Source organism: Lathyrus oleraceus, chromosome 7, assembly GCF_024323335.1.
Source record: "Lathyrus oleraceus cultivar Zhongwan6 chromosome 7, CAAS_Psat_ZW6_1.0, whole genome shotgun sequence".
In the NCBI taxonomy this organism is placed as follows: domain Eukaryota; kingdom Viridiplantae; phylum Streptophyta; class Magnoliopsida; order Fabales; family Fabaceae; genus Lathyrus; species Lathyrus oleraceus.
In genome coordinates, this window is record NC_066585.1 from 376,340,480 (window position 1) to 376,355,515 (window position 15,036).

A 15,036-nucleotide genomic window follows, 5' to 3' on the forward strand; every position below is an offset into this window, starting at 1 on the left:
GGATCTTGTTCCCAAACCCAAAGGCACTCACATTATTGGAACCAGATGGGTGTTCAGAAACAAGCTAAATGAGAAAGGCAAAGTCGTCAGAAATAAAGCTCGACTGGTGGCTCAAGGGTACAGTCAACAAGAAGGCATTGACTACAATGAAACCCTTGCCCCAGTCGCCAGGTTAGAACTTATTCGCTTACTTGTTTCATTTGCTATAAATCATTCTATTAAACTATATCAAATGGATGTCAGGAGCGCATTTCTTAATGGTTATATATCAGAAGAAGTGTATGTCAATCAACCTCCAGGTTTTGAAAAATCAAATTGTCCAGAACATGTTTTTAAACTTAAGAAATATTTATACGGACTAAAACAAGCTCCTAGAGCTTGGTATGAAAGGTTAAGCAATTTTCTTCTAGAACATGACTTTACTAGAGGGGAAGTTGACTCTACACTCTTCTGTAAAAACATTAATAATGATCTCATGATATGCCAGATATATGTTGATGACATTATCTTTGGTTCAGCTAACCCCTCTGTATGTCAAGAATTCTCTGAGCTAATGCAGGCAGAATTTGAAATGAGCTTAATGCAAGAACTAAAGTTCTTTCTAGGAATCCAAATCAATCAAGCTTCAGAAGCCACCTATGTTCATCAAAGTAAATACATAAAAGACATTCTGAAGAAATTCGAAATGGCAGAATGTAAACCTGCTAAGACACCTATGCATCCAACTTGCATTCTGGAAAAAGAAGAAGTTAGTCAGAAGGTTTGTCAGAAGCTCTATCGTGGTATGATAGGCTCTATTCTCTATCTAACTGCTACACGTCCTGATATTTTGTTTAGTGTTTGTCTCTGTGCCAGATTCCAATCAGATCCTAGAGAATCTAATTTAACAGTTGTTAAAAGAATACTCAGATATCTGAAAGGAACTCCTAACATGGGCCTGATGTATGAGAAAACATCAGAGTATAGACTTTCTGGTTATTATGATGCAGATTACGCAGGGGACAAAATGGAACGTAAAACTACATCTGGAAATTGTCAGCTCTTGGGAAAGAATTTGATATCCTGGGCCAGCAAAAGACAATCAACCATAGCCTTGTCCACTGCAGAAGCAGAATATATTTCAGCATCATTATGCACTACTCAGATACTCTGGATGAAGAATCAATTAGAGGATCTTTAAATCTTTGAGAGTAACATTCCTATCTTCTATGACAATACTGCTTCCATCTGTTTAATTTTCCTCTCTCTCTCAAAGGCATTTCTGCAGTTTTACTCAAGTTCTTCAACCTTCACCTCAAGTTCATCAACGCTCTTCATGGATTCTCAACAACAGTCTGTGTACAACTTCTCTCAACAAATGAACTCAACTGAGCAAGCTCCAAGTTCAATTCATCAAAACCCAGCAGTCACCGGCGTCGTTTCACTCCCATTTACAAAGAACCTCACATTCTTGATCGTGAGCCTCATATTCATCTTGCAACTCCGTTTGAAAAGCTGGAAGTATTGTGTGAAACCTTGGTGGATTTTGACAACATGAGAAGAAATGGTGTCGACCTCACTGATGAACTGAAGAATCAAGGGTGGGAAAACTACTTTCAACGTCTCTATGGCCCAGTCTACACAAATCTGGTAAAAGAATTTTGGAGGTTCGCTAACTCTGACGATCACTACATTGTCTCCTACGTTCTGGGAGTCAAGATAGTCATCACAGAGAAATCAATTGTTGCTCTTCTGAACATGGAGAAGACCGGAGGAAGACGCATATACAACATCTATCCTAGGGCAAAGTATATGTCCCATGAGATAAACCCTACAATTTTTCAACAGAGTGCTGAAGGCAAGCATTCCAAGAACAAGGAACTGCATCAGAACCTCCGGGTATGGCTGAAGATCATCTTAGGCACCATCCATCACCGCCCAGTCTCTAACTCCTCATATTACATCAACACAGACCAGAAATGCATTCTTTACTACATTCACAAGGGTCTGAAGCTCTGCCTTCCTGCACTCCTCTTCAAATATCTTAGAGACTCCGTGAAAGATACTAGAAACAACATGAAGACAAGAAATTACATTCCTCTGGGGAGACTTATATCTGATGTGCTGATTGAAAGTGGCCTCGTAGACCATCTGATACAGCTCAGACTCATGGAAGACGTGATGATAAATACTGGAAGACCTCTGAACGCTCGCAATCTGAAGAGCATGGGCATTAAAAATTAAGTAAGGGTCAAACCAACTTTGGACACCTCCTGGGAAGCACTTAAAAATCAGAGGGAGATCCCAAATGGACTCTATCTGTTCTCAAAGATCGACCCTCCAGAGGTAGTCGCGTACTATTTAGAGGATCTACACAAACAAGGAGTAGACATCTCAGATTTCTCCTTAGACTGGCTGCCCGAATTGTCTCCAGATTTCATGAAGAGGACACGAGAACCATCTGAGAAGACAAAGCAGTCAAAGAGAGAAAAGTTGGGAGAACTATCTGGATCAAGACCTCCAGTACCTCTGGTTGGATCACCTGGTAAGTCTGTACCTCTCCCTCCTTTTGTAAAAATTAAACATGTTGCTTCCTTACTCCCTCAACCCTCGCCCATATACACAACCTCTGATACTCCTCCCTCAACCTCTAGACCCTCTAACCAACCTTCTCAAAAATTCAATCTTGCCACCACAACTCTACCTGTTTCAGAAGCAGATATGCTAAACGAACCCACTTCACCCTCTTCATCACCATCTCTACAATCCCCGCCTTACTATACCCTTTCATCTGACACGGAACCCTCTGATCCTCACTCTCCAACTCTGACTCAGCTCCAAAACCGTGCTTTGGCCTCTCAACAGCCAACACAATCTAACCCTGAACCAGAAGTTACCTCTCCACCCCCAGAAAACCCAAACACAACCACCTCTGACCCTCCACCATCAGAACCAATCCACTCTGAATCACAACCATCCCAACCACAACACTCTGAAATACCCCAACCTACTACCTCCGCTGACCAAACAACTCCCACACTTAACTTAAGCCCCCCCACCTCTCCCTCCCAAGCCTCTGAACCAGAAACCACCCTTTTGACCCTTGAGGAAGCAATTAAGGTTTTTGCAGAATCTTCAGTTGACAAGGTCAAGTCTCTGACCATCAACTTTGGCATCAGTGATGATCCCTCCGCTGTAAGGACTCACTGGAACAGAGTGATAAGTTGGATGACCTCTGAAGCCTTCAAGCTGAAAGGCCTCTCTGAACAAGTCCGCAATGACTTCATCAGAGACGCTGAGATCAGACTCCAGGAGCATCTAGCCAGAGAAGCTGAGGAGCGGGCAAGAAAGGAAGCTGAAGAGAAAGCAAGACAAGAAGAACTTCAGAGAATCAAAGAAGCTGAAGCCAAAACTCTTGTTGATGTTGTTGCTGCTGAAGCTGAGGCAAAAGCCAAAGCTGCCGCTGAAGAAGCAGCTCACCTTGCTGAAGAGTCTGCTGCCAAAGTCAGAAATGATGCACTGACTCAGGGGGAGACCTCCACCTTTGTCCCTCTGGTCCTGAAGACCCTTGAAGAGATGCAAAAAGAACAATAGGTAGTTCGAGCCAGACTGGACCAATAGGATTCTGTCAATGTCAACATCCAGAACATGTTGTCCCAGTTGCTCCAGAGAATGCCTCCACCTCCAAACCCTTAGGCACCTAGGATTTTCTTTGTTCTTTCTGATGTGCTTGTTGCTTTATCTAATTTGGTTGTTGCCTTTTGTTCCCATGTCTGCTTTTTGCGTTTCTGGCTTCTATAAATGTTATCTGTCAATATCAATCTTTTGCTAATATCTTTTTGCTAAGTCTTTTTGATTCTGACAAAAAGGGGGAGAACTAAAAATAGCTCTGATGAAAACATATCTAATTCCTTTCAAACTCTGCAAACATTATGACTTAAAGATATGCAGGAAAGTAGCTAGAAACTGTTAGACGGTGTGGCTAGTGATCGAGAGGGGGGGTGAATAGATCACCTCTTTTAAAGTTAACGGATTTAAAATTTTATCAGAGTTATTGAAACTTAGCGGAAAATTTTTGTCCTGAATCGACTTCCGTCTATTCTGAACCGCTACTAGAAAACCGGACACGCGAATTTAATGCTGGATTTGAATTAGAATGACAAAGATAATCAACACCAGAATCTAATTAAATTGAATGCACTTATTACTAGATCCTATTTCCAATGAAAGAAACACAGCAAACAGTTTTGTCAAACAGTTGGTGTGTATGCGCTTTGTGATGAACAATGGTGGACTTTATTTAACGAAGTTTTCTTGCCACTATTGTATCGCGAAGAACACAGCCACAACACACTAACTGAAATTGCAAAACTATTGAAAACGTAAAGAGAGATAAGGAGAGAATACGATACGAAGAGATTTGGTAAGGAAGTTCCCCACGTCGTCCTCGCGTGTGGGTACGTCTCCCTCTCAATTTCAAATGAAATTGAGAACTGTAATTATGAATAATGCCGAATTCGTTGATACAAGGTTACAATACAAAGACAGAATTCTAAATCCCAAGAACTTCTTCTTGTATGAAACCTCCACTTGATCTGAGCTCGATCAAGAATTTCCTGCAAGAAATTGCAAACAATTCACCGGTTCCACGACCTGTTTGCGAAATCACCCGATTTCCAAACCCTACGCTGCGGTTGAATCTGTTCTGCAAACGTGACTAACAAACCCTTAAGAACACTCTAGTTCTTGAAGGACAAACCAATAGGTTTTTCCTCGAAACCCCCTTCAACCTTCAACTCAGCTAGATCCTTGATCGTTCCACTGAACACCTCAGCTAGACCCTTGATCGTACCACTGAACGTTATCTCGTTGATCCTTTAATCCGAAGAACAAGAATGATTATGTGTTGATGTTCTTGAAGAAAAGTGATTGAGAAGATGAAGAAGATGAAGTATCTTTCAGGTTTCTATATGCTCCAAAACAATTGCTGCTACACTACTTTGATCTTGTGTTCAACTGTTTTTCTCTTCTGAATTCGTACGTTTGCACTGCTGTCAAAATACTTCTTATATAGAAAGAACAGAAGATGTTAGTTGGTAAAACAGACTCATGTATTGATACATGATGTTATACATCGATTCATACTGTAACTTTGAATATTTTTAGAGGGTTAATGAAGGCATGTATCGATGCAAGGCTCGTATGTATCGATACATAGAGCATTTCAACTAAGCTTGTATCGATACAAGATGCGTGTGGATCGATCCATAGAGCATTTTTCCTGTCCATGTATCGATACATGACTCGTATGGATCGATGCATGCTGAAGCAAAAGTGTTTTGTGGTTTACAACATATTTCATGGATCGATGCATAAGATCATGTATTGATCCATACTGATACAAAATAGTTTTTATGAGTTCTTTTAATAGATGTATCACTGTGGATCTTTATGTATAGACATGAGACAATAGTATGAGATAAAAACACAATTGAATCATGCAAAATGATGCACATGCCAACAATTGGTCAATGATCACACAATTTTCTATCATTCAAAACTTATTCAAGGTAAGGACTTTGCTCACAAACTCCCCCTTTTTTATGATGGCAAATTTTTGGCAAGATGTGTGATACTCCCCCTAAGTTTGTGCATTTCTGTCAGCTGTGTCAACATCTGCTTTCTCCCCCTTTGTCAACATCAAAAAGAAGAACCAGTTTCATCAAGGCAATATGTGAGTAGCAAGACACAGCAAAATTGATAATAAAGCTAACAATCACAGAGAAGGAAGCTTAAAAGTAACGAGTCACTCACAAACAATGACAAATAGGGGTTAGGACACCAAAGGCGGAAAGTAAACAGAAAGTAATAGGCATTTTACTAGTAGAAGATGTTTAAGATAAACAGAAACCAAAACATATAAAGTACAACTAAATCGAAAGAAAAAAACAAAACTTAAGCAATATGCAATGAAATGTAGTGAGATGAAATGGGGATGGTTCAATGTGGATTATAGCCACCACATGACTCCTCGTCATCTCTATCAGGATCTCTGAAGCTAGGTGGAGGTGGAGGAGGAGGCATTTCATCTGGATTATGGCCCATGAATGTGTAGTGTCGGAATCGGTTCTGAACTTCAACACTTCTGAATCTGTCCATAATGCCCGGATTGGCACGGCAGTCGTCCATAAAACCAAACATTTTGTCGATCCATGAGAGAGAAAAATGCATTTAATCCAAGTAGCAGACAGTATGTATCGATGCATATTGCCATGGATCGATCCATGTCATGAATTTTCGTTTGTAAAGGATCTATGTATTGATACACACGATGGTTGGATCGATGCATACTGAACCCATTTTGAAATATTTGTAATCCTGAGGACATGAATCGATGTATACATGTTTTGGATCGATGCATACTGATGCTAAACCACAATTTAATTAATTTTTATGCAATATGCTCAAGTATGATTCACAAATCAGATTTTAATGTTCAAACAATATATGCAAAGATATTTACATAAACGATAGTAAGAAATTTGTTGTAACATACACAATTACATAGTTCGAGATGAGATATAGAAAGGAGTGATATTACCTCTGTTGGTGTAACCTTGAGAAGAATAAGTGAAATCTAAAGCAAGTCTCATCAACCAAGGTGAGGCATAATATAAATAAAATCAACCAAGCTTAAGACAACAATGGAGATAGATCTAATATCCCTAATTCGCGACGAATGTTGAAGAATGGTTTCGTTGCCAAAGGTTTAGTGAAAATATCAGCAAGCTGATTTTTAGAATCAACATGCTCAAATACAACGTCTTCTTTTTCAACATGATCGCGAAGAAAGTGATGTCTAATCTCTATATGTTTAGTGCGAGAGTGTAAAACGGGATTTTTAGTAAGGTTTATGGCACTAGTGTTGTCACATTTTATTGGAATACGTTTGAGTTGAATGTTAAAGTCTTGTAGTTGTTGTTTTAGCCACAAAATATGAGCGCAACAACTACCGGCTGCAACGTATTCAGCCTCTGCAGTTGACAAAGCCACAGATACCTGCTTTTTGCTATGCCAACTTACCAAGGAGTTTGAAAACAGGTGACACGTACCACTCGTGCTTTTCCTATCTGATTTGCAGCCAGCAAAATCAGAATCGGAGTAACCTACTAAACTATAATCACTTCCTTTGGAGTACCAAAGCCCATATTTAGATGTTCCATGAAGGTATCTAAATATACGCTTAACCGCTTTTAGGTGTGATTCCTTAGGATTTGATTGATACCGTGCACACATACAAACACTAAACATGATGTCAGGTCTAGAAGCAGAAAGATACAGAAGAGATCCAACCATACCTCTGAACTTTTTGACATCTACACTCTTACCATGCTCATCTTTATCTAAGTTCCCGTTGGTAGGCATAGGGGTGTCAATTGATTTTGAGTCATTCATTCCAAAGCGCTTGAGTAGTTCTCTGCAGTATTTTGTTTGACATACTGTTGTACCTTCATCAAGTTGCTTTATCTGAAGTCCTAGGAAGTAGGTCAGCTCCCCCATAAGACTCATCTCAAATTCACCCTGCATAACCTTAGAAAATTCTTCGACCAAGTGTATGTTAGTTGAACCAAAAATTATATCGTCTACATAAACCTGAACTAAAAGAATGTGCTTTCCTTTGTGTTTAATGAAGAGTGTATTATCCACTTTACCTCTTGAATATCCATGATCAATTAGAAATTTGCTAAGCCTTTCATACCAAACCCGAGGGGCTTGTTTAAGACCATACAAAGCTCGTTTTAATTTGTAAACATGATCTGGATTTTCAGCATTCTCAAAACCAGGAGGTTGTGAAACATATACCTCTTCATTTATGACACCATTTAGAAACGCACTCTTTACGTCCATTTGGTAAAGCTTAAAATCATTAGAACACGCATAGGCAAGCAAGAGACGTATAGCTTCAAGGCGAGCAACTGGAGCATAAGTTTCCTCATAATCCATGCCCTCCTCTTGGTTATACCCTTGTGCTACTAAACGTGCCTTGTTCCTAGTTATCACTCCGCTTTCATCAAGCTTATTTCTAAAAACCCATTTAGTACCTATGATATGATGATCTCGCGGACGAGGGACAAGTTCCCAAACGTCATTTCTTTTAAATTGATTAAGCTCTTCTTGCATGGCCATTAGCCAAAATTTATCAATCAAGGCCTCTTTGGCATTTTTAGGTTCTACTTGGGAGACAAAAGCGAAGTGAGAACAAAAATTACTTATCTTAGAACGAGTCATTACTCCCTTTGAAATATCTCCCAAGATGTTGTCGATAGGATGGTCTTTTGAGGATTTCCAAGCTGGTGGAAGGTCGTTCACTTCAGCTGTCCTTTCTTCCTCATCTTCTTCATGACTAGTATCTTCATCCTTCTCATGGGCAGCTGTTCTAGACTGATCAGTTTCCGTAGCAGCTTCCTTGAGTATGTCTTCTGTAGATACACCTGCGTCATCAAAAGAAATACCTTTTCCGACATTTTTCGGATAAGACTCATCAAAAGAAACATGGACAAATTCTTCAACAGTAAGTAAACGCTTATTGTACACTCTATATGCTTTACTTGATTGTGAGTATCCAAGAAAGATACCTTCATCTGCTTTTGCATCAAACTTCCCAATATTTTCTTTACCATTATTCAAAACAAAACACTTACAACCGAATACGTGAAGATGTGACAAGTTTGGCTTTCTTCCTTTCAAAAGCTCATAAGGAGTTTTATTTAAAATAGGACGGATTAGGATCCTGTTTAAAACATAACAGGCTATGCTAACTGCATCAGCCCAAAAGTATTTTGGTAATCCACCCTCATTTAGCATTGTTCTTGCCAACTCCTCTAAAACACGATTTTTACGCTCCACAACGCCATTTTGTTGTGGAGTTCGAGAAGCTGAAAAGTTATGCTCAATACCAAACTTGTCACAGTACTTATCAAAGTGGTAGTTTTGAAATTCACCACCATGATCGCTACGGATTGTAACTATTTTGGAATTCATTTTGTTTTGGGACAGATTTGCAAAATTCTTAAAAGCAGAAAAAGTTTCATCTTTGCTATGAAGGAATATAGTCCAAGTAAATCTAGAGTAGTCATCAACGATAACAAAACCATAGTAGTTTCCACCTAAGCTCTTTGTCCTAAAAGGTCCAAAGAGATCCATATGGAGAAGCTCTAGGGGTCGTGAAGTTGAAATTACATTTTTAGATTTGAAAGAGACCCTAGTTTGCTTTCCCATTTGGCACGCATCACATAGGTGATCTTTTGAAAATTTTATCTTTGGAAGACCAACTACTAGATCCTTAGATACAACCTTATTAAGCAAATTGAAATTAACATGCGCTAAACGTCTATGCCAAAGCCAAGAATCATCATTCAAGGTAACTAGACATTTAGTACTTGTTAAAGATACATCAAAAAGGTCAAGCATATAGATGTTGTTTACTCTTACTCCCTTAAACACAACGTTTTGTTCAGCATGTTCAATTATGCAGCAAGATTTTGTGAAGGAGATTTTATAGCCTTTGTCACACAATTGACTTATGCTTAACAAATTGTGTTTGAGCCCCTCTACTAAATGAATATTAGAAATAGTAGTGGTAGAGGGATTACCTACACTACCTTTGCCGAGTATAGCTCCTTTGTTATTGTCTCCATAAGTAACATATCCCTTCTTCTTTGCTTTGAAGTCTATAAAAAGTGATATGTCACCGGTCATGTGCCTTGAGCAACCGCTGTCAAGAAACCATCTCCTATCTACGGAAGCAAGGCACTCATCCTACAATATCAAAAGAGAGAAGTTGGTACCCAATTTTCATTGGGTCCAAGTGGGTAAGTGCTAACATGGTTGCCTTTTGGCTTCCATTGATAAATACCTTTAAGAACAAGAAATCTCCTAAACTTGCATTTCTCAATGGTATGGCCAGCATGACAACAATAATGACATAAGCCGTGATGATGTGTTTGTTTATTCTTATTCATTAAATCCTTTGGAATAAAGGAGTATTTTGCATATGGTGGATTTAATGACTTCTTAAACAATCTAGAATCAACGGCATAAGTAATCTTAGGTTGTAAAGCTTTTTCCAATTTGACCTTGAGAGTGTTTACCTCTTGTTGCCAAATATGACAAGCTTCACAATACCTAACTTTACTACATCCATCAATGTCAATACCTTTTGAATTTTATGCAATACTAGCTTTTAGACATTCTAAATCTTTTTCAGCTTTGTAAACTTTTCCTTCCAGAAATGAGAAAATTTGTTTATCGGAAGATAATCGTTTAAAAGCGTCTATAGCTTCGTTATGCAGTTTTTCAAAAGCTGTTTTCAGTTCAGAAAAAGACATAGAAGAAAAATTATTATAGTATGCTTGTTTTACCTTTTTGTCTTTGATCTTCTTCTTGTGGTAAGACAGATTTTTGGTGTGAGCCATAAGGCACAGATTTGCAGTTTCATCACTATCACTTGAGCTTTGTGTGCTTGATGAATCATTATCACTTTCCCATGCAATGTAAGCTCTTCTTTGTTTGATGTACCCTTTTGGTGAAGCTTTTCTTTGATCCTTATACTTTAAGGGACAGTCTGTTTTATAATGTCCAGATTTACCACAATTAAAACAAGATCCTCTTCCTCTACTCTTCTTATTCTCTTCTTGTTTAGAATTTGTGGATTGTCTTTGAAACTTCATGAGGTTTTTGTCGGAATGCTTTACTCCATTCTTTCGAATGAATCTGTTATACCTCCTTACAAACAGTCCCATTTCCTCATCATCCGAATCTTTGTCACTACTTGTATCATTGTCACTTTGCTCTTTTCGTGAGGACTTAGAGCTAGAGGCCACAAGAGCTATTGGCTTCCTCTCTCCCTCTTTGTCTCTTTTCTTCTCCTTTTCCTTCTTACTTTTGTTCTCAAACTTTTCAAGACTTTCTAATGCTTGCTGATGTTCTTCCAGCTTTCCAAACAGAGTTGTAATCGAAAGTGTCGTTAGATCGTTGGCTTCCTTAATAGCTGTTACTTTTGGTTGCCATTCCCTGCTAAGACATCTTAGAATTTTATTAGTAGCTGTTTCATTGGAAATAGGTTTTCCAAGTGCATTCAACCTATTAGTGAGATGAGTGAATCTCTTTTGCATGTCGGAGATAGTTTCTCCTTGTTTCATGCGAAAGAGCTCAAACTCTTGATTGAGAGTGTTAATGTGGGACTGTTTTACTTCAGTAGTACCCTCATGAGCAACTTCTAAAGCATCCCACATTTCTTTAGTTGTCGTGCAATGGAATACTCGATAATACTCATCAACACCAAGTGCTGAAATTAGCATATTTCGAGCTCTCCAATCACACGACCACTTTTTCTCATCTTTCTCATTCCAATCAGCTTCTGGTTTAGGAACTATGGCGCCAGCCGCATTGGTCATAGTAATTTGAAAAGGACCATTTTCAATGGCAGCCCATACTAGCCTATCAACAGAATTTATATGAACTTACATGCAGTCTTTCCAGTAGCCGTAATTTTTACCGTTGAAAATAGGCGCTCTATTATATGCCCCCTTTGGTTCAGAATCCATATCGTTACAGGCAGCCACAGAGCACCAGCGAACCGGCGCTCTGATACCACTTGTTAGACGGTGTGGCTAGTGATCGAGAGGGGGTGAATAGATCACCTCTTTTAAAGTTAACGGATTTAAAATTTTATCAGAGTTATTGAAACTTAGCGGAAAATTTTTGTCCTGAATCGACTTCCGTCTATTCTGAACCGCTACTAGAAAATCGGACACGCGAATTTAATGCTGGATTTGAATTAGAATGACAAAGATAATCAACACCAGAATCTAATTAAATTGAATGCACTTATTACTAGATCCTATTTCCAATGGAAGAAACACAGCAAACAGTTTTGTCAAACAGTTGGTGTGTATGCGCTTTGTGATGAACAATGGTGGACTTTATTTAACGAAGTTTTCTTGCCACTATTGTATCGCGAAGAACACAGCCACAACACACTAACTGAAATTGCAAAACTATTGAAAACGTAAAGAGAGATAAGGAGAGAATACGATACGCAGAGATTTGGTAAGGAAGTTCCCCACGTCGTCCTCGCGTGTGGGTACGTCTCCCTCTCAATTTAAAATGAAATTGAGAACTGTAATTATCAATAATGTCGAATTCGTTGATACAAGGTTACAATACAAAGACAGAATTCTAAATCCCAAGAACTTCTTCTTGTATGAAACCTCCACTTGATCTGAGCTCGATCAAGAATTTCCTGCAAGAAATTGCAAACAATTCACCGGTTCCACGACCTGTTTGCGAAATCACCTGATTTCCAAACCCTACGTTGCGGCTGAATCTGTTCTGCAAACGTGACTAACAAACCCTCAAGAACACTCCAGTTCTTGAAGGACAAACCAGTAGGTTTTTCCTCGAAACCCCCTTCAACCTTCAACTCAGCTAGATCCTTGATCGTTCCACTGAACACCTCAGCTAGACCCTTGATCGTACCACTGAACGTTATCTCGTCGATCGTTTAATCCGAAGAACAAGAATGATTATGTGTTGATGTTCTTGAAGAAAAGTGATTGAGAAGATGAAGAAGATGAAGTATCTTTCAGGTTTCTATATGCTCCAAAACAATTGCTGCTACACTACTTTGATCTTGTGTTCAACTGTTTTTCTCTTCTGAATTCGTACGTTTGCACTGCTGTCAAAATACTTCTTATATAGAAAGAACAGAAGTTGTTAGTTGGTAAAACAGACTCATGTATTGATACATGATGTTATGCATCGATTCATACTGTAACTTTGAATATTTTTAGAGGGTTAATGAAGGCATGTATCGATGCAAGGCTCGTATGTATCGATACATAGAGCATTTCAACTAAGCTTGTATCGATACAAGATGCGTGTGGATCGATCCATAGAGCATTTTGCCTGTCCATGTATCGATACATGACTCGTATGGATCGATGCATGCTGAAGCAAAAGTGTTTTGTGGTTTACAACATATTTCATGGATCGATGCATAAGATCATGTATTGATCCATACTGATACAAAATAGTTTTTATGAGTTCTTTTAATAGATGTATCACTGTGGATCTTTATGTATAGACATGAGACAATAGTATGAGATAAAAACACAATTGAATCATGCAAAATGATTCACATGCCAACAATTGGTCAATGATCACACAATTTGCTATCATTCAAAACTTATTCAAGGTAAGGACTTTGCTCACAGAAACACCAAACCATGGAAGGTCTGGTAAGAACTTCTGAACTCCCAGATCTAACTAAGGGGTGTAGCACCTCAAATTTGCACCTATCATTGTACAGACATTCTCATTTTAGGTCATAGCATATCATGGTCCACTGCATAGCATTGCATTGTCCCTTTTGCCTCAAGTGCAAGCAAGTCAAGAATTAGGTCAAACTGATCAGGAGATCAGTCAACCAAGCAAGCAAGGTTGTTTCTCAAGGAGCCAAGGCCCTAGGGTTTGTCCAACAAGTTCACATGACTTGGAGGCCCATTTGAAGTGTTTAAGTCAAGGATTGGATGTTCAGAGGTCATCAATTCATGCACAGTCAGTCAGAAACCCTAGAAAGTCAAAGTTGGTCAACTGTGGTTGATTTTGTGGTTTTGATGGATGGATTTGGTTTGAGAGAGCTTATTCATGTCCCAATAGGCCTCAGGTATCATGGCAATCAATATCATTGAAGAATTTGAAGCCAATCAGAAAATTTCCAAAAATAGAAAGTAGACCTGTAATTTTAACTGCCAAAAATGGAAACTTCTTGATCCCAAACCTACATCATGATAAAACCTTCAAATGAATTTTTGCCCAACATGAAAGTTGAAGATCTTGTTCTCCCATTTCCAGAAAGTCCAAGAACTCTCAATTCCCATGCATGGTTGTCAAGATATGATCAAATCATTTTCACAAAATCTTGAACTTCAAAAGGCCATATCTCTCAAACCATTTGGCCACTTTTGGTGGGGTTTTTTCCTACAAACCACATTTAATCTCCTCTTTCCAAAAATATAAATTTCATGTGCCAAAACATTACCAATCAAAATGGCACTTTTGGACCTAACATGTTTAAATTCAAGTGTGGTCCAAAGTTGACTTTTTGATTTAAGTATTTTCAGCACATTTGGCCAATTGGGATTTGTTTGGAAGGTTATTTGAAACATGTTTGAGGCCCAAACTCGGCCAGAATACACACCCCATGTGCATATGTTCAAAGTTAGCAAATTGGCAATTTCACTTCATTTGTGATAATCATGTTTAAGACTTCCATTACCAATGTTAAACAGATGATATAAATGATATTTTATGTCATTTGAGCAACCCTAGCAGCTGCCTAAACACACAGAAACTCTCATTCTCTCTCAATTTGCATTTTTGCATATTGCATTTTCTGGCCAAAATCTCCAAAGCACTCGAGCAAGCCATTGTTTATTCACCATCCAAGCATCATTCCAAGCACATTTCAACTGCCATATCACATCTGGAAGGTCATTTTCGTGCACTGTTATTCCAAAGCAATTTCCATGGCAACTCGAGTTCTGGACCAAAGCAAGCATCCATGAGCCAAGTTCCTTTTATCATTCAACTTGTGGAAGCATAATCTGCATCTGTTTGAGCATATCCAAGCCAGAAAATACCTGAATCTCCATCTGCTCTTCACTTTTGGTCAGTTTTCGATTTACTCATTTTCCTAAACCATGCCATGTGTTAGATAGAGCTTAGTATGCTGAGTCCAATGAGCTTTGTCTCATGTAATTTGGTTAAGTATTTTGCAAGAAATCTGAAAATGAAGATTGTTGTTCATATGCTTTTTTGCTCGATTCTCTCTCCATAGTTTGTTTCCATGAAAATGAAGCTTGGATTTGTCATGTGTGTGCTCTAATGGTTCTATTGGTTTGCTCATTAATCATTTCTGGAATTTTTTATGCTTGAGCAAGTTTTGATGTTGAGATTTCTTTGGTTCGATTCATGTTCATTGTTGTGTTTTAA